Genomic DNA, 20,299 nt, shown 5'->3' with positions numbered 1-20,299 from the left:
GGAAACTTGAAGCTTCAAGAGATTTAAAAAGGGAAGAACACAGTTATTACTGTCACAGGTGCCAAAGATGACATTGCTAAGGAGTTGGATGGTGTCGGGCAATTTCAGGCAACTGTTGGATTCAAAGGAATGGAAAGGGTATTCTCTTTGCTGGTGCTGCTGTAAAGACTCTGGAACAGGAAGGCTTGGTAAATTCTCAGTGAGGACCATCTAAACTTCAGGATGAAAAAAGAAATTGCAAAATAGAGCAGTTCTCAGTAAATCAGTAGTTTACATTTATAAATTTCTTTATATGGTATTATAAGATCTGTGTTTTATTTTTGTTAATGTTTTATTGATTTTTTGAGAGACAGAGAAAAACAGAGTGCAAGCAAGGGAGAGGCAGAGAGAGAGGGAACACAGAATCCAAAGCAGGCTCCAGGAAATGAGCTGTCAACACAGAGCCCGAGGCAGGGCTTGAACTCAACAAACCGAAACCGTGAGATCATGACCTGAGCTGAAGTCGGACACTTAACCCACTGAGCCACCCAAGTGCCCCTAAGACCTGTGTTTTAAAAGACAGTCTTCTCAGGGGCACCTGGGTGACTCAGTTGGTTAAACATCTGACTTCGGCTCAGGTCACAAGTTTGAGCCCCATGTCGTGAGCTGTGCTAACAGCTCAGAGCTTGGAACCTACTTCGGATTCTGTGTCTCCCTCTCTCTCTGCCCCTCCCCCGCTCACACCCTGTCTCTCTCTCTCTCTCTCTCTCTCTCTCAAAACTAAATAAACATTAAAAAATTTAAAATAAATAAAAGAGTAAAAGAAAGACTTCTCATCATGCTGCCATGAAGTTTAAGGGTAATGTTACACTTGGTATTTAAAGGAGCCATTTATTCTTTCAGGCTGCCTGTGACCAGTAGTTGGCTGGATACTCTCCTGGGCCTTCATTACTGCTTCTATTCCATAAAAAAGGCTTTAGGGTTCATCAACAAGGTGAAGCAAAGCATTCCTTCAAAGTAGAAGCACAGTGAATGAAGGAAATGAATCTGGAAATTTGCAGCTGAATTTTAAGGCTTTGAAGACATGCCAGGCTGAAAATTGTTGCTTTTGCAAGATTCTGGCTTTGAAGATGTCAATGAAAAAGAATGGAAGAGCTCTTAGGATTTCAGACAGAGGATTTAGCAACACTGAGTTGTTCAGATTTGCAGGCAGTCATTGTAGAAATGGATATCAGGTATAAACACTATTACAAAGCATGGCTCAAACTAGGTATGCACTGTGGTACCTCTCAATTCCAGCAATATTCAGATGCACACTCCCTTTGTTGATACTAGGGAGGGTTTTCAAAGTAGCTACATATGATTCTGATTTTCTACCAAGTTTGTAGAACATAACTTCACATTTTTCTTCACATAATTTTGTTTAAAATATTACATTCAATTTTTAAGGTGTAAATATAAATTTTTGCCATAAAAACATTGAAAGCTGTTGTGTTGATGCTTTTGCTCTTTCAGTCCAAACAGATAATGCTTCTGCCAACATAATTCTCTAAAAACTTGGAAGATTCTTATATCTCAAATTATAACCACCCCATTAAAAAAGACACACCCACAAATGTCTTTGACAGACACTTTCCATCTTGAGCAGAGACTCAGAAGGCTGTTTGAAAATATCCTTAAAATATTAGTAGCCCTTTTATCAAGCTGAGAGGGTCTAGGGAGAACAATCAAATATTTCTCCGGTTTTGAAAAAGAGTCTTACAGCTGCACCCTGGATTTAACCTTTGCCTTAAAGCAATTCCTTAGTTTCAGAATCTTTTACCATCTGGAGAGGCTCAGAATGAAAAACAGCTTTACTTTTGAACCCACAGATCCTAGATTCTTTATATTTCCTATAAATTCTGCTTAAAAAATTGAATAGTCCTTTTAATTTCACCTCTATCTTACCATGCTTTATTAAAAAAAAAATCAAGCAAATGAAAGTTTGACATTCTGCCTCGAAATACCAACCAAAAGCACCGGTTTGTCAGAGTATTTTCTATTTCCTACAATTTAGCAGGCAACAGCGTTGCTAACTTTCCTCTATTACATAACAGCGATCTCTTTTTCTAGGCTCTGGTAAGAATTTCCTCCTTGTCTTTCAAGCCTTGAAGAATTCCACAAAATGCTCTCAAATAACCTTACAAAAGATTCAGGTACACTGTCTATAGAATTCCGTGTGTCTCTGTTAGTTTGATGATGTTACCAGTACTTGTATACTACAGCTGAGGACACCATCCTCCCCAACTTCAAACTCCTTTTACCATAACTAAAAGACTTATGATTGTTCTTTGATAGGAAAAACACACAATCAACACACAATAGGAGTAGATAGGTAAAAGGAATGCCTCAGAGGCCAGCCACATTCACCTAAAAAGTTAGACTGAATGCAATGACATGCCTAAAATGAAGAGTTGTAGGATAGGAAGCAAAGAAAGGGAGAGCCATGAGACAAGTCAGGCATATGCCTACAGGAGCAGAAACTGTAGTTCCCCTAAAAACTTGAGTATTCTGGGCCCGCTGACAAAACTATCTTCACTGCGAAATGGATCCACAAAGGCTTTCAGAGGGATTTCATTAAACACTGGATTTCGTCTAACTCATGCCCTTTTTCTGAGAACAGGTGCGTAAAGCAAACTTTCATTACGGTTTGACTTCCCCTGCAGGTCTGTCTTAAGTGAGAGAAAGGGCTTGATCATGGCAATCCTGACATCCTGGTTTGTAAAAGAGTGCTTTTTCCCACGTCCCTATAATTTAATAATTTGACATTTTGATTTACGCATTCATTTCTAAACTTACTTTGTGTCACTTAGCCTATGAGAGGCAGAGCCTCCCCTGGCGTGCTGATTAACCAGGTTTCCGACCTTGGCAGTCTATGGTGATAAACCCTGTATTAACCAAAAAAGATTAGGCCGTGCTGAGATAAAAAATATGTCCTTAAGTCTCAGGGGATTAAAATAAGACAGGTTTATTTTGTGCTCACACGAAGTCCAAAGTGGGTTGGCTGGCTCTTTAGAGCAACTTTCCTCCAAGTTGTGATTCATGGTTAAAGGGTTGACCATCCTTATTGAGCCTTCATTGGTTGATTTTCCTTATTTTTTTTCTTGCTTGATTTTTTTGTGCTTAATTTTTAGTTGTACATAATAATGTATAAAAAATTTAAGTGTACCTTGATGCGTTCTCCCATTTGACCTCACTCATGAGACAACTATCCAGAAAAAAAGTTTCTCCCTCACACCAGAAGGTTTTCTGGTGCCCACTCCCAGTTAATACACCTATGAACAGAGATCACCACTATTTCGACTTTTATCATTATAGCCTCATTTTGCCTTCTCCTCAAATTTACATTACTGGTGGCATATGTTAGTATTTTTGATGTCTGGGTCTCTCTCAGGAGTTTGTGCGTGTTGGTGCATGTATTTGTAGTTCATTAGCATTTTATTGGTTTGCTATTCTTTTGTATGAATACAGCACAGTTTTCCCATTCCCAGACATTTGGATTGTTGTAAGTGTTGGCCATTATGACTAAACCTACTCTGAGCATTCTCTTACTTGTCTTTTTGTAGGCATTTGCTTTTGTTTCTCTTGGGCACATATATAGGAATGGAGTTGCTAGTGATAGGGCAGGCATATGTTTAGCTTTAGTAGATACTAATTGATTATTTTTATTTTTAAGGGTCAGGACTCAAAATGGTTTACATTGCTTCTGCTTACAACCAAATCCAGAACTTATTTACATGTCCCCAACCTAACTTCAAGGGTGGATGGGAAATGTAGTCTTTCTGTGGGACTAGAAAAAGAACATGAAATGAGTTTTCCTAAATATCTATCTATCACTGTCTCTGCCACAAACACCAACCCCAGTGTCAGGCTACTGGCTCATCTTAGTTGATTCTCCTTCACCCTTGTGGATGGCATGACCTTTCTTTTTCAAATGAATATATGTGCATATAACTTCTTTTAAATGAACAAACGCATGCTGATCAATATCACTTACTGCACTGGACTAAAAGTCTGTGTCCCTCCAAAATTTGTATGTTGAAATTCTAACTGCCAGTGGGATGGTTTTAGGAACTGGGGCCTCTGGGGGATGATTACATCATGAGGTAGAGCCCTCAAAAAAGGGATTAGGGTCCTTATAAAAGAGCTCCAAAAAGAGCTCTCTTGTCTCTACTGCCCAGTCAGAATGCTGCCAGAAGATACCAGACCTGAATCAGGAAGCAGGTCCTCACCAGACACAGGATTGGTGCCTTCATCTTGGACTTCCTAACCTCCAGAACTGCAAGAAATAAATATTTATTCTTTAAACCACCCAGTCTATGGTATTTTCATTACAGCAGTTCAAAAGGACTAAGACACTTACATTTAAATTTTTAGTGAAACTCCCTCTCATTCTAAGCTCCTTGAAGGCAAGATTTACTTTGGATTCTTCTTTGCTGTTTTCTGCACTACATAGCACAGTGCCTTGAACATAGAACACATTTTATAAAATACTGAATGAGTAAATATATGAAGACCTTGGTGGGAGAGAGATTTTAAAACAATATGTCTTATTTGATTCTTTTTTTTTAATTTTTAAAAATTTTTTTCTTTCTACTTTGGTAGTTGTTAGGGTTTTCTCCTAATTGCTGATGTTTTACTGTATGTTTCTTTTTTCTAAATGTCTATTTTTGAGATAGAACATGAGTGGGGGAGGGTCAGAGAGAGAGGGAGACACAGAATCCAAAGCAGGCTCCAGGCTCTGAACTGTTAGCACAGAGCCCAATGCAGGTCTCAAACTCGCCAACCACAAGATCGTGACCTAAGCCTAAGTCGGACGCTCAACAAACTGAGCTCCCCTGTAGGTTTCTAATCATGACCCTTTATTTCATTTTCTGTATTATTCTCTAGAATTCAGTGAACTATTTTAATCTGAAGTATTATGTCCTTTTTTCAGTTCTAGAAAATTTAAGTATCACATTTCCTCTGTTCTAAGGAAATTTCATGGAAATTCTATTAGACAGGAGTTTTTTAACTTGGGATCTGCTAATAGAATTCAAGGAAGTCCATGAACTTGGATGAAAAGACAATTTCATTTTCATTTTCACTAACCTCTAATTGAAATACAGTATCTTCCATCATTTGAATGAAGGCAACAAAGCACAGTGCTTGTGCCATTATCACCAGTAAAAATCACAGATACTTTCATATTATAACTGTAGCAGATGTCATAGTAAACTATCAGATATTGTTATTTAATTAATTGGTTATGTTAATATACCACAAAATTTTAATATTTTGATATTGCACTTCAATGTAAGTTATGTCTTTTATAATCTTACATATTTTATTTTATACATTTAAATGTAATATTCTGGGAAGGTGTTGTGGTCTGAATGTTTATGTCTCCCCAAATTCATATGTTAAAAGTCTAATGCCTGGGGTATGTGGGTGGCTCAGTCAGTTAAGCATCCGACTTTGGCTTAGGTCATGATCTTCCCATTTGTGGGTTTGAGCCCCAGTCGGACTCTGTGATGACAATTCAGAGCCTGGACCCTGCTTCGGATTCTGTGTCTCCCTGTCTCTACCCTCGTGTGTGCTCACTCACTCTCTCACTCTCTTTCTCTCTAAAAATAAACATTAAAAAAATTTTAAAGTCCAATGCGCAATGTGATGGTATTAGCAGTTGGGGTCTTTGGGAAGAGCTTAGGTCATGAAAGTGGAGCTGTCATGAATAGGATTAGTGCCCTTATAAAAGAGACCCCTAAAAGGTCTCTTATCCCTTCCACAAGATAAGGACACACCAAGAAGGTACTGGCTAGGAATTAGGAAAGGACCCTCACCAGAACGATGCAGGCACCTAGATCTTGGATTTCCAAACCTCAGAGCTGTGAGAGATAAATTTCTGTTATAAGCTACCTAGTCTGTGGTATTTTGTTAACACAGCCCAATCAGACCCAAGACAGAAGGGATCCACAGCATTCACTAACCTGCTGAAGAGATCCATGGCACAAAACATTTTAAAAACACCTGCATTAGATTGATGATAGAATGTCTGTAACTTCAATGCCTTCCAGTTTCAGGCTCTTACCTCTTCATCTCTGTGGTTAGATTAGAGAGAACCATAAGGCCTCACGTCAGGGCAGCACAGGACCCAGAGCGGTAACTCTGAGATGGCAAGAGCCTCAGCTCCCTGCTCTGGTTTCTCATTTGACCACAGCTTCTGATCCACAGAAAATCCCTTCCCTGTTTTTGAATATTTACTCATCTATTCTTTTTGAGTCCTACAATTTTGATGAGGTAAGGAGAAATGATATGTATGTACTCCATCTATCATCTTAAAGCTGGGATGCAGGTATTAATTTGCATTTAGAAAAAGAAGGAGAGGAGGCAATGCTACATTCTTTCCCCTTCTATTTTTTCTTTCTTTCTTTCTTTCTTTTTTTTTTTTTTTTACAATATATACTATCATTACAATAAGCTCATACAAAGCTAGTTTACAAGTGAGAAAGCTGAGGGTGGTACAGGGTAATCACCGATTGGAGGTCATGTAACTAGTTAATAACAGGGCTGGGACTAGCCAGGTCTCCCGGCTTCTTCTCCTCTACAGCTTGCTTTTTCTGAGTTACCTTAGGACTTACCTCTTTCCTTTCCAGAAGCTAATGGTGCTGAGGTCAGAAACCACAGTCTAAAAAAATAATTGTGTTATTTATTTGTTATTATACATGTGGTTCTTTCTGCCTAAGATACTTTCAGTCATTTAGTCAACAAATATTGAGAACATTTGATGAGTGCCGTGTGCTGAGCTGGTGCCAGAAACCAGACCCAGTCCTTCTCCACGTGATGGTAACAGCCAGTCTAGTAAGAAGGCTAGGCATCTTATCCAGTCTACAGATAAACAAGACAATGCCTGAGTTAGCTCTTTTAACCTGGCTTCTCATTTCACTAATCTTAGGAGAGTCCAGATGCTTGGTAGATGTTCAAGAAGTGATTTTTAAATTGAATTTGTTCCTTTAAAATCCTCATTAACCTTTCTAGGAAGGCTTCTTTGAATAAATAATAGAATCTTAAAGGAAAAAAAAAAAAAAGAAGGCTAGGCATCAAGCTAATACTGAATTCCTCTCCCCTTCTTTTGGTGACTCTTTACTCACTTTCAAGATCAGACCCAAATACATCTTGTCTGGGAAGTTTTCTAGATAGGGTTAGTCAGTCTTGTCAATGCTTCCACAACACATACATCACACCTGTTATTAACTGAGAGCAGACTTTTTATTTTAATATTTTAGTTAACACTGTTTCCTGCCAATCCACTCACCTCTATCCCTTGCCCAGGTGGTAAGGAATCCAAGGGCAGCTTTGCTTTTTCCTCTTGACAGCAAATGCATTTATAGCAACATTCATTCATTCCTCTTGATAGCACAGTGCCTGGCACATAGTATGCAATAAATATTTGAATAAATGCAACTGAAGTTGAGAAAAAAGAATGCAAAGTTCTCTAGGACTCCTTTTCTACATAGTGTATACATGTATTACAGTGCATTTTAAAATTTAAAAATGGCATTCTCCATTGATGATTTTTAAGTTTATGATTGGCAAAAAATCCATTTTTATTGTTTGGGCTGATGGCCAACAGAAATAGAAATAGATGTGAGCACTTGCCAGCTGTTGTTAATTATAGAATCCTAAAGTCTATTCAGAAACGTATGGAGAAAATCCACCTTTTGCTTCAATTTATCTGAGTTGACAATCTCCACAACCTAAACCCACTAAAATCTACACCTCCAAATTCATTTAATTCTGCGTGACCTATGACTACAGAAATCGACTCCCTAAAGAATCTCAATTTCACTAATTTGGCTAACTGTAATTCTTTTACTTTTATAAAATTCTTTTTGAATGACTGTTGACAAGGCATCTAAGGTCCAAGGAAAAGAAATCAAAATTCATTCCATATTTATGTGGCAGGGAAAGGGCTGTGCTCCCCTAACCTTAGAGCTTGGACTCTCCAGTGAGTGAGACCCTTGGAAAAAGCGAGACTCTGGAGGTAGACAGTCCCATAGCACTTGTAACTAGAGCCTTGACAGAAATGTGCCTCAGATTTTTGAAGGCGGTGGTGGGCAGAGTGGTTTGAACATTGTAATTTCAGATCTTCAAGTAGTTTTTCTTTTTCTTTTTAATTTTTTTAATGTTTTATTTCTGAGAGAGAGAGACAGCATGAGCAGGGGAGGGTCAGAGAGAGAGGGAGACATTATCCAAAACAGGCTCCAGGCTCTGAGCTAGCTGTCAGCACAGAGCCCAACCCGGGGCTCGAACCCACAAACCATGAGATCGTGACCTGAGGTGAAGTTGGACACTTAACTGACTGAGCCACCCAGGCGCCCCTTCAAGTAGTTTTTCAAGAAGAGGAAATTATCATCCATCTTGAAGCAGATTCATCCTTCATTTGAGGGAAATGATCTAAATGGACATGGTTAGATAAACTTTTATTGAACCAGGCCTTTTTCTGGAATGGAAATTTGACAGCTGTGACTCCAGAGATCAAAACTTTTCTGCATTATAATATTAAAAATTGCCTTTAGTGCGGGCAGAGCTGTATCCCAGTAGTTTATGATGCCTTTGGAGAAATATTTCCTTTCAGGTGTTGGTGTAGACCCCCCAGCCAGCGCAGCATTGTTTAAGTTGAGATGCTTGTACTTCCCACTAAAAGCTTCTCACAGGAGATTGAAAGTAAAGATGTTAGGGACTACCAGGAAGCCATAGTTCTGATTTTTTACCTCATGTGGATACAATGTCATAAAAAGAAATGGGACTGGGCAAGGCTTAGTACAAAAAGACTGGCCTGCTCCTATGTCACACGTGTTAATACTCAAACACAGACTCAAGAAATGTAGTCAACTGGGTATTTTGCTTTATGTGATATCTCACAGAGGACATAGGACTGGACCTGACTCCGTGAGTTGGGGAGGGCTGGAGTTTCCTCAGAGGATGTGGACAGGGATGTGGCCTGAGACCACAGAGACCACAGGGAGAAAAGCGTTCTCCTCCTGGGCTTCTGGATACTGGGGTCTCAGCCTGCAGGAGGGCAAATTCACTGGAAGTCACCCCCAAAGAGAAAAGATATGCAGACTCTTCCATATAGCCTGAGCCTGGGAACTAGGCTGGAAGGCATCTCCACAGCCCTAAGACAAACTGTGGGTTGGCTTGTGGACACAAAGCATTCAGAATTCATGGCCATCTTTAAGTTTGGCAGTTTCCTTAATTTGGCAGTTTCCTTAATTCCTTCCTCTTATCTTTAATCATTCTGTAAAATTTTGCTAAATGTCATGATGTGGGAAATTAAAGGGTCCTTGTCTACCTTTGGGAAACTTAGGGAAGGGAAGCAAAGCCTTCTCTTGAGGCCAGCATGGCTGTGGTGGCTTCAGTCCTCCAATCGTGGAGTTGCAGAAGTGAGAGGTGACAGTGGGGATCTGTGATGAACAATCTGGGATCACAGAGGTGGCTGGGGCAGTATGGATTTGTGGAATGCATAAACAGCTGGGAAGTGTAAAGACCTACTTGTGGAGGAGAGTCTCATAAAAGATGAAACTACCTGTCATCAGATAAGATGAAAGTTTGAGCCACAGTAATTTGGACATTACAAGGTAAACCTGACCTCATTTTTAATCATAGTCTGGTGAGGTCTGAGAGACTGGATACATGCATCTGGAATGCACTATAAAATGCAGTCTTTGTATCTTAGTAACCTATTTAACATAAGGTTTGCAGACTACAAAAGTGGGCCTGAAATGGGTTCCCAACAAAATCTGTGGAAATCATGTTGATCACATTCTGTTTTTGCATTTGTTAGTTGTCGTGTACTTGACCCCAGCATGTGCCAAAAAGCAGGGTAGAAACCAAAGCAGATCCACTGAAATGCAGCTGGTATAAACTGCTCAGTGTTCAAGGCAGAATGATGATCACATAATCAACCCTTCCAGTTAAAGGAAGAATGACTTGAGCCCCCTTGTGATAGATTAGTGTGGAATCTGGTGTCACTTTCTTAGGGTCCCTTTCCCTTCTTCTAGATCTTCTGAGAACCCTGGAAGATATACATTGACCATTTAGAAGGGGCATTTGACTTCCACTTCAGGCTAAAATATGCTCTGATTTCCAAACATCCACACTATTCCTTGAGGCCTCAAGGTGTGCTGTCGAACGTTAGTCCCCTGACCGGTGGCCTGACTCTGCAGCAGCTCCACTGGGCCACACTGCTGCTGATCCAGTTCACTGCACAGGCCAGCACGGTACCTCCATGAAGACTCCATTCTGTCGATGCCAGGATCAATAGAGAATGGCCCTTTTTGGATCTCCCAGTCTGCAGCCTTTAGTGCTTAATGCTTTCCATCCCATACAACCATTCTCCTTCCAGCCCCATCACCATTCACTTGACACTTCATTCAAATCAGCTCAGATGTCAGCCCTGCATACACTGCAAGACCACTGCCATTCCAGTCCCCAGGGTCCCACCAGAGGCCAGCTCACTTTCCTTTTCAACCATAAAAATACAGAAGTGCAACTCTACCAGACAACAGACCCTTTCATGCCCACAGCTAAAGTGACTACCTAGGGGGTCTCCAGGGCCACCACTTCCCTGGCAGAAGCTTTCTACTGACCCCTAGACATGAAACATCTTTCCTTGGTAATAGGATTTAGAAAGCTTGCTCCAGCCACCTACTCTTCTCAATGCACAAATCCCATTCACAGTTTTGATGCTAATCTAACACACTGTGCATGCTTTGAACAAAAGTTTCAGGGGCGCCTTGGTGGCTCAGTTTGGTAAGCCTCCAACTTCAGCTCAGATCATGATCTCATGGTTTGTGGGTTCGAGCCCCACGTCGGGCTCTGTGCTGGCAGCTAGCTCAGAGCCCGGAGCCTGTTTCAGATTCTATGTCTCCCTCTCTCTCTGCCCCTCCTCCACTCATGCTCTGTTTCTCTCTGTCTCAATAATAAATAAAAACATAAAAAAGTATATTGAACAAAAGTTTCAGTGACCTTCATGATGCATTTTAATGTTTACCAAACTTCTCTGAATTTAAGAGCTACTTATTATAAATAAAATTCTGATAAGATTGTGATCCAGTTGGCTTCAGGTTGGACCTAGGAATCTGTACTCTTCTAAACATTCTTACATGACATAGAAGTTTACGGGAGGAGGGAAAACCCAAGTTAATAAGGATCCATTCACATTGTTTAACCCAGTAGTTTCCGATAATGGACCTGAGATCACCAGGGAAGGTTTTGATCCAACAGAGATACTGTGGACTTATCTGGGATTTTTTTATTTTACTTTTTTATTTTGCAGGGAAGGGGTGAGTAATTAATCTCAAACCCATGGAAAAGTTACAAGAAGAATACAAATAATTTCCTTTTTTCGAAACCACTTAAGAGTTAGTTGTTAACATGGTGCCCTAGCATTCTCAAATACTTTAATATTTCTTATAAGCAAGGATAGTCTTTTACATGACCAAAGAAAATCCATCAAAACCAGAATTAACATCAAGCTGTCACTACCTTCTACTCCTCAGACCCCATTCAAGTTTTGTGAATTGTTCCCCCAGATCCTTTAAAGTAAGAATATAAAATCAAGTATTGTGCATATGTCATGTCTCTTTAGTCCCCTTACTCTGAAAGGGTCTTTCATTGATTTTTATGACCTTGACATTGTAAAATTACAGGTCATTTATTTTGTAGAATGACCCTCAATTTGGTTGTGTGAAGCTTTCTCATGGTTAGATACTGACCATGGGCCTCTGAAAGGAATATCAAAGAAGCAAGCCATTCTTCTTTCATCACTTCCCATCAGGTGGCCTATGATTTTGATTTGTCCCATTACTGGTTATGAGTATTTCAGTCAATTAAAATTGTGTCTGCCAGTCTTGTCCACTATGAAGTGATTCTTTTTCCTCTCTGTAATTAATAAGTTTTTATGAAAGAAAAATTGAAGATTATGTCAATATCCAGTTCCTTATCAAACCTTCAATCTATTCACTTATTTATATCAATATGTGCAGATGGATTTCTATTTTATTCAATGAGTTATAACCTGCTACTATCACTATATGTTCAAATTGTCCCAGGTATGACCAGTGGGAGCTCCTTCAAGCTGGATCCTGTATTGTTTAGACATGTCCCCATATTCTCTGAGCACTCCTTTTTGGTTTTTGTTTGGCACAAGATGTCCAGATTCATTTTTAACTTTCACTGTCCCAGCACGGGAATCGCCAATCCTCCAAAGAAACTTGATTCCTTATAGAAATCAAGATGTTTGGTATGCTCCTTACTACTTGGGAGAGGCTGCTCCTAGGCCCTTCAAGTGAACAGAGATAAGATGTGTATATTTGTGTGTAACATTAAGGGGTGTGTGTGTGTGTGTGTGTGTCTATGTGTATATATAGACACAGATATAAATGTACACATATGCACACATAAATATACATTTATACACATGTATATAGTGGTACATATTTGCACATACACATTATTTACATCTATATTTATTTCTGTATTTATGTTTATATTGAAAGTCATGAAAGCCTCCAATGACAATCTGACACTGTAAGATTCATTCTAATTTTCTACTGTTGCATATTTGTAACTGTCTAATAGTAAGAGACTTCCCATCAATAAATTTACATTTACTTACAATTTTTTCTTACCCTGGTCCCCAACACCTATATGGCTCCCTCCTTATGCTTCTTGCGCTCTGACACTTCATCCAATCAGGGAGATGCTACATTGAGACACACCCTGGGAATCATCCTGCCTGGACACCCCATGGGAATACCCTTCTGACTCCCTTAGGCTCTGATGCTCCTTCCCAGGCGCCCACTGCATCATCCACTGTGAATACCCTTCTCACTCTGCTGAGGCTCTGACATCCATACCACATCACCCTCCCACCCAGGTACACTATTTGTTCAGCTTAGGTTTTATCCCTCCCACCCCAGGTCTCCATCTCCCCACCATCATCTGAATGCCTACCTTGTTCAGGTCCAGTTAACTGTGTTGAACTGAATTGTTTAGGAAGGGAAACAATGGGAAGAAGAAGGGGAAGAGGCAGAGAAAGAAACAGCTGGGAGATCTGAACTGAGAATAGCTCTGGTGGAACATCAGTACCTGTGTTTTTAAATGCTCTCTCAGGTGATTCTGATAAGAGCCATGTTTGGGGTCCAGTGATTTATAATTCTTATACTAGGAAAGGCTGCAGAAACCAACCATTTTAACTAGATATTTACTAAATAATTGTAGTAAATATTTACTAAACATTTAAATAAAATATTTACTTAGTAAATCTGTCCTTGAGACAGATACATAGAAAACAAGATACTGTCCCTGCTCTGAGGAGCTGACAATCCAGAAGAGGAGACAGAGATTGAGAAATGGAACTAGCATACATGGAGTAACTTGTGGAAATGGGGAAATGTGTAATGCTATGGGGGCAAAGTGGAAATTAGTAATTCTATCTGGGGAGTTAGGGAAAGCTAATAGTTGAGCTGGATTTTAAAGGATAAATAGGGGCACCTGTCTGTTAAGCGTTTGACTCTTGATTTTGGCTCAGGTCATGATCCTGGGGTCATGGGATTGAGCCCTGCATCAGGCTCTGTGCTAACAGCGCAGAGCCTGCTTGGATTCTTTCTCTCCCTCTCTCTCTCTGCTCCTTCCCTGCTCGAATTCTCTCTCTGCCTCTCTCCCCGCTTTCCTTCTCCCTCTTTCTCTCAAAAATAAATACATAAACTTTTTTAAAGAGGTTTACCAGGAGAGGAGGAAGAGGAACTTGTAGCAGAAAGAACTGCTTATTTAAGGTAAGAAAAGGTGAAATCTGGGATCTTTATTAAACATGAAAACTGGCCATGAACCATATCATTTGGGTTGGGATGTGAGTTAGTTGTTCAGATCAGTCAACATGGCATTACATGTTGGTCTGTTAAAAGAGCCAATCTTAGGGCGCCTGGGTGGCTTAGTCGGTTTAGCGTCTGACTTTCTCTTAGGTCATGATCTCTCTGTTTGTGGGTTTGTGCCCCGCGTCGGGCTCTGTGCTGACTGCCAGCTCAGAGCCTGGAGCCTGTTTCAGAGTCTGTGTCTCCCTCTCTCTCTGACCCTCCCCTGTTCACGCTGTCTCTCTCTATCCTAGAAATAAATAAAAATATTAAAAAAAAAAAAAAGAGCCAATCTTTTGAGGGCAATATCTAGAAAAAGGGCATAATCCTACATCAACCAACTTGTTAGAAAAATCAATAAATGCTGATATTTAAAAGTTTAAATATTCTAGGGACTATCTAATGTAGAAGATTAAAATTCCTGCCTGTATCTCCATTTCCCAGAAATATCCCATCTCCCGGACATAACCACAGCAATAATTTGGTATATCTTTCTCAGAATGTTTTCTATGCATATACTACCAATTATGTGTGTGTACATTTACATCTTTCCCAAAAATAGAACTTAGGATACTTACCATTTAAACATGCCATTTTTAATTTAACATTTCTTGGGTAGCCTTCTATATTAGTATATAGAATTCTACTTAGTGGTTTTTAAAAACATACTTTTACTTTACTGTAATCATTTTTCTTTATGTTTACTTACACACCACACAAATAAAATGTCAATATAAAAAGGTGGTGTATGTAAATCAGTGGTCTGCTCTTACCCCCATCTATTTACACTTCCTTTCTCAGAGGTAACCATTGCCATCTATTGGCATATGTCCTACTTGTTCTTTATTCATTTATACACACACATGCACAAGTGTCTGTTTGGTGTGGGTGGGTCTTCTTTTTCATAAATAGGATCATGGACAATGTTGTCTTTCAAGAATTATCAAATTTCAAAGGCTGAAAGAACACACAAGGAGGACTGCAACCTGTCCATCATTCCAGACCTTTTTGCTCAATGCCCTCCAATCTCACTTGTATCACAGCCACTGAAAACATATTGTAGGCATTGGGAGCTGAGCTACATTAAAGAAAGAGGTGCATCAGTAAAGATCCCCCTGGGACAGCTGACCCCTGGTGCTCTTCTCTTGTGACTTTAGTGTTATGAAATCAAACTGAGGAGAAACAGATGGAAGGGAGAGGATTGCAAGGGAAACATGATGAGCCCGTTGGGCCCCTAAGTCTCTGGGGCTTGGGGTTTAGATACAGTTCTCACTAGGGCTCTAGACTGCTTTGCCTCTTGTAGCCAGAGGGATGGCGTTTGAAGCATGTAAGATCTTGGAAAATGTGCAACTGAGCAAGGTCTAATCATCAGTGATTGGAAGAGAAATGTACAATAAGAGCCAACTGGGATTTAACTCAAAGGCGTTTTGAAAGTTTGCTTCAGTGAGTTAGAATTGCAGCCTTTTGCCCCAAATTTCTCCACAAATATTCTATAGGCATTTTTTTAAGCCCCAGAGCCCTTAACTAATGTTATTTAAGGCAATTTTATGTATCTAATTGTACAGATTGTTTTCTAACTTTTGAGCAAGAAATGATCCTTAAATCCCCTTGTCTACTGATATTTCAAGGTAAGAGAATGCTCTGGAATACTTCCCATTTTCCAAATGTAATATTTTCTAAAATAAATGTTGGAGTAACTGCATGGTTAATACCATGTGAATATTTTAATTCACACAATAACATTCTGGAGTTTATGGAAGCTTGGCCTTTTTCCAGGAGGTTTGAAAGTCCAAAAGTGGGCTGTTTCTTCTCAGTAGGAGAAAAGGTGGAGGATGTGAATCACGATTGGTAACTTGGAGAGGAGGTCACAGGCTGAATGGCGTTAAGTAGGGGAAAGTGCAATGCAATCTTCCATGGGAGGAAAGCCAGTTGCACAAAGGGGAAGGACTGGTTACCATTAAAGGCTTCAAAATTAGGGCCTTGGAGGAGAATTGAATGGGAAAGTTAACAACCCCTTGATTCTCTTCCTCTTCTAGAGGATGGAGCATTTGTAATGAGATCCAGGTGCAACCCTGGGCTATCAGAGATCCCTGTCTTTGTCTGTTTAGAAGCTCCCCAAACTTTCAGTGCTGTAGCTCATATGTCTCTTCTTCCAAGGAGCCTGCCCTGATGGCCAGCTGCAGTCATCAGGTGACATCACACTGTCAAGATGATCTGTTTCCTCATCTTTCCCCTCATGGTCTGTAAGATTCTTGAGACTAGGATGTAAAGGCATGCAATAATTATGTACTGAATGTTGACTAAATGAGCCTCTCTGACTGGAAATAATCCGCCCCCTCCTCTGGGCTCTCTTGGTGCTTTACACTTACCTCATTTGCATAATTTTTTACACGTTCTACCTTGAATTCTCATTTCTGTACATTTTAGCTCCACTATTAGAGTCAGAATTCTTCTACAAGAAAAATAAGATAATGCATATAAATATTTGTGCCACATCTGCTGAATAAATGGTAGCTATTATTATTTGTGTAATGAGGTGCCTGAAGGAGCAGAAAATATATCTTATTTTTTAAAAACATGCTTCAGAAAATCACTTTGAAACAGATCTTTGTTTTTTTTGCAAGAGACACTTGTTTTGCAAGAGTCACTTCTTTTTTTTTCTTTTAATGTTTATTTATTTTTGAGAGAGAGACAGACAGGGACAGAGTGCAAGTGGGGTAGGGGCAGAGAGAGAGAGAGAGAGGGAGACACAGAATCTGAAGCAGGCTATAGGCTCTAAACTGTAAGCACAGAGGCTGTTGTGGGCTCAAACTCACAAACTGTGAGATCATGACCTGAGCCTTAACCAACAGAGCCACCCAGGCGCCCCTGCAAGAGTCACTTCTTAATTTTGCAATGATGAGAGACCTACTGCCTCGGAAGAAGGAATAATAGGCTGTCTTAGTCTTGAAATATCTATTCTTTTCCATTCCTCTTTAATAGAAAGCTGGGATTGGGGTTAGGTAGGAAAGTTGGTGCTGATTTCCATAACACCAGGGGGCACCATTCATATTGTAATCTGTTTTTTTGTGTTTTTTTTTTAAGTTTGTTTCTATTGAGAAAGAGTGTGTGTGCACTTGAACAAGGGAGGGGCAGAGAGAGAGGGAGAAAGAAAATCCCAAGCAGGCTCTGCACTGACAGGTTCTCTACTGGGATTGATCCCATGAACTTTGAGATCATGACCTGAGCCAAAATCAAGAGTTGGATGCTGGATTGACTGAGCCACCACATGCCCCCATATTGTAATCTGTTGTGATGGATGTAAATATTCTTTGGAGATGTGCTTCAAGGGATATCCTTCCTTCTGAATAATATAAATGGTCAATAGAATGATGTCTCTAGAATTGTACAAGAAGGCAGTCCTAGAAAGAAGAGAGAAAAGGATCCCTGACCCTTTCTCTTTGAGGTTCAAGGCTATTGGACCATAAATGGATTGGGTGGTGCTCACTGAGATCTGTTGGCAGGACAGAAGAAGAAGGACCCTACTGAGGCATTTGCCATAAAAAAAAAGAAAGAAAGAAAGAAAGAAAGAAAGAAAGAAAGAAAGAAAGAAAGAAAGAAAGAAAGAAAGAAAGAAAGAAAGAAGGAAAGAAAAGGACTGTCTTTGGTGAGCTGGGCCCAACAGAGCTTCTGAGTTGAGGATGCCATTGAGAAACAGTGACATAACATGCTGAGTGTGTACCTAAGCGTTCTGAGGAGCTGAACCTTGAAGGCAAACTTTGGTGTCTCATGCAGCCACGGCAGGATTTGGACCAGCAGTAATACTGCCTCAGCAGTGGACTGTAAAGGAGCAGCAAGGACCCAGTTTGGCAGAAATAGAACAAAGAAAATTTGGAGTGATTCACTCACCAGTTTTTCTCTCAACCTGGCTTCTGGAAGAGGTTATGACCCTTTGGATCATGGAAATGTTTTTGAATTCTTGAATAATTCAGGGGAGAGTAATATTGGACTTTCTGTTAATGAAGAAACAGTGGGTAGACTCCCCCACACACCCATCAGTCCTCTGTCTGTTCTCAGCACTCAAGTGTCTCTCATGGTTTACCTCCCTCCCTCTCCCCCACTATTTCCCCCCTTCTTCTCCCCCACGATCCTCCGTTAAGTTCCTCCTAATCCTCCTATACGTGCAAACATATGGTATCTGTCCTTCTCTGACTTATTTTGCTTAGCATAACACCCTCCAGTTCCAACCGTGTTGCTACACATGGCCAGATTTCATTGTTTCTCATTGCCATGTAGTATTCCATCATATAGATAAACCACATCTTCTTGATCCATTCGTCTATTGATGGACACTTAGGCTCTTTCCATGTTTTGGCTATTGTTGAGAGTGTTGCTATGAACATTGGGGTACATGTGCCCCTATGCATCAGCACTCTTGTATCCCTTGGGTAAGTTCCTAGCAGTGCTATTGCTGGGTCATAGGGGAGTTCTATTCATTATTTGAGGAACCTCCACACTGTTTTCCAGAGGGGCTGAGATACCACCTCACACTGGTCAGAGTGGCTAAAATGAGCAAATCAGAGGACTCTAGATGCTGGCGAGAATGTGGATAAATGGGCACCCTCCTACACTATTGGTGGGAATGTAAACTGGTGCAGCCCCTCATTCCCACAACTTTGATTTAGTCCATCATTACCTCTTGCCCAAATAGTGCAGGAGCATTCTCAATTTTAGCTGCCATTTTGTGTTTCTAAAATACAAATATAATCATGTCACTTACTTTCTAAAGTCCTTTGCAGATTTCACCCTCAAAACTGGACAAAGGAGAGTAAGGCTGCTAGACAAAAACAGTAAGAGTAATTTGCTTTTTAAAAATGAGAGCAGATTCAAGGTCATCTCTATGGCAACCTTGTACTCACTTGTATTCTAATATGCTTTCTTATGTGGAAAAGAAAGAAATAGAGTTAGAACCAGCACTCTGGATCTCACATTAACCAGGGATGGACCACGAGAACTGTTCACATGAACAGCATTTACCATGTGTGTGTTGTGGAGTAAAGGGTTGAGAACTGCTGGCCTGTGTTTCAGTGATCGCCAACTTCCAAGATTTCTTCCTCTGCTTTGCTAGTCCATCTGCTTGCTGAGTTCCATGTTCAGGGATGATAGGGGCTTGCCAGTGACTCGTGATAAATAAATTGCACACAAGGCTAAAAACAGACACCAGCATGATTTAATAATCTTCAGTGAGCAATGAAACTGTCAAATAGATTAGAATATTAGCATTATATTGAAGAATGCTTTTGCTCCTTGTTATTAAGCTGCACAGGAAACCTAATTATAATCCTAATCATTGCTTTGTGAGCCTGGCTAAGAAATTCTGTTACAACTTTCTCACAGTAAGGATGTGTTGCTGGTGGAAATGGAAATTGATAATGTCCTGTATCTATCTCCACAGTAGGAAAAGACTTGTTATTAGACCTGGAAATAATTCAAAGTTTATCTCCAGAAAGGGTCTTTCATCCCCAGGGCAATCCTGAGATGGGAAACACACAATTGCTGCTCAGACTCTTATTATGTGCTTTGCAACTGAACAATCTCTCTTGGGGTTATAATGTTTTCCTATCAATCAAGTTACAGTCAAATCCTATAGGTTTGGGAACTTTCCTATCACTAGGTGATTCTTCATGTCTGCTTTTGTTCATTGTCTTTGAAGTTTCAGAATCACATGGGTGGTTTATTTCACAGGTTTCCAACTTCTTGAACTTATGATAGACCTTAAGTTCCAACAACAACCTGTACTGACAACCAGAATGGAGGAATTAATCTTTTGAGAAAGTGACTGAGAGTATCACAGAAGTGACAAACGAGTGGATTCTTAAAGGATGGGTAGGGGTTTTCCAGGCAAAGTCACTGGCATTTACAAGTGGACAAAGAGATTTACAAAAGCATGCTATGTTTTGGGAATGCTCAGAAATTTGGTATGATTGTTTTGATAAAGAGTACGAAGTGGTAAGAGAGGACACAGGTCAAACAGGTCAGAGTCAGTCAGATTGGAGAGCCTTGTGTACCATGATAGATCATGGGTATTCAACATGGCCATTATTAGTAAAATGTGGACCCCAGTCAAAACTCTAATGCCCATCCCAACCCCAGTTATAAGAAAAAGCATTCCTTTCCTTTTGCTTTTACATAGTGAACAGGGTAAGTGAACATGTTAATGGTTAGATAAGGTTTTTGGGAGGAAAGAGAGTTTGTTTGATCTTCTATGGTAGAAGCAAGCTTACCACAGAATGAGCACTGGGCATATGGCCTGGCCATAGTTGTCAGTCAACAAATGCTAGCTGAATGAACAGTTGGATGAATGGATGAATGAGTGGATAAATGGCAGATGCCTTTATAATAGAGAT

This window comes from Hyaena hyaena, unplaced genomic scaffold, assembly GCF_003009895.1.
Source record: "Hyaena hyaena isolate Hyena2069 unplaced genomic scaffold, ASM300989v1 scaffold_491, whole genome shotgun sequence".
NCBI classification, from domain to species: Eukaryota; Metazoa; Chordata; class Mammalia; order Carnivora; family Hyaenidae; genus Hyaena; species Hyaena hyaena.
Note: the sequence above shows the minus strand (reverse complement) of the source record.